The sequence below is a fragment of the Octopus bimaculoides genome, chromosome 1, assembly GCF_001194135.2.
Source record: "Octopus bimaculoides isolate UCB-OBI-ISO-001 chromosome 1, ASM119413v2, whole genome shotgun sequence".
Lineage (NCBI taxonomy): Eukaryota > Metazoa > Mollusca > Cephalopoda > Octopoda > Octopodidae > Octopus > Octopus bimaculoides.
In genome coordinates, this window is record NC_068981.1 from 55,732,165 (window position 1) to 55,733,204 (window position 1,040).

At 33.4% G+C, this 1,040-nt stretch overlaps 1 protein-coding gene across 4 annotated transcripts in view; it reads right to left on the reverse strand.

The window, feature by feature from the left end:
• Positions 1-1,040, reverse strand: part of LOC106883882 (zinc finger protein 665) — a 9,771-nt gene that overhangs the window by 4,743 nt on the left and 3,988 nt on the right. For 2 of the 4 annotated variants that reach the window (XM_014935020.2, XM_052966828.1), the window contains exon 1: positions 389-1,022. The exons of the other annotated variants lie outside the window; for them this stretch is intronic. The gene's annotated coding sequence lies outside the window, so the exon portion shown is untranslated. Of the gene's footprint in view, positions 1-388; positions 1,023-1,040 lie in introns of those variants that run through there. 4 annotated transcript variants of the gene reach the window in all.

Genomic DNA, 1,040 nt, shown 5'->3' on the forward strand with positions numbered 1-1,040 from the left:
TAGTAAAAGAAAATGTCAGCAGGCGAATGAAAAACATGGATTAGCGTGACGATGCCAACGGCTGCTTTGACAGCACCTTGAGACAAAGAGAGAAAATACCTGTTATTAATATCATACCAACATATCATTTAACACTTTTATCCTTTTGTTTATCTTTTACAACGTAAATCGCTGATTATATTTAAATAGTTAAAAAAAAATAATAGATGAGGACCGAAAGAATTGCAAAATATGAAACATTTCCGAAAACTTGATTAACTATAAAGAGACAAAAAAAAAAAAACAGGATCTGGTAGAGAGCGGGAATGATGAAAATGGAGTAAAAATGCAAATATAAAATAGTAAGTTTCTATAAAAGAAATACTTAAAATATTTTAATGATACTTACATAATAATGTAGTTAGAAGATAAAATAATGCGAGCAGTATTGAGTAGCTAGACTTGCAAATTGATGAGAATATCGAGAGATTTAACCAATTCCTTCAGGTACCACTTACAAGATATATCTATTTCTTTTTGCCTTATGAACAATCTTTTATTTTAACTAGAGCAGTTAATTTGTTATTATTAAAGCAGTGTAAAGAGAAAGCACTATACCTAACAATGTTTAAAGATTTAGCAGCGGATGACATAGCGGAAGTGACATTGAACATAGGGGAAGAATTCAACTCCAATCAGTAGAGAGTGTTACAACAACAGAAATCTAACCATGTGCATCAGGATTACATTAGCCTTTCTGTTTTTAAGACAATGTGTAGATTGAAGCAAATCTGGGCGAAAGTAAAGAATACGTACACTCGGCGTTTAATGTTTAGGGTAAGGGTTTTTGTTATGCCGAAAACGAGTGGTGTACGTATTCGTTACCTCCGCCCAAATCAGTAATAGTTTAAGTGGCTACGTAGGTTTCTTCATCACAAAGGTCAAATTTTTTTAATACTTTTCGTCTCGAAAGATGGAGCTAATGCAGTTTCGCACCTCTTCTTGAAAAATGCATGTTTTTCAAAAAGATTTGGCAAGACTTCCTTTTACCCCCCCCCCCC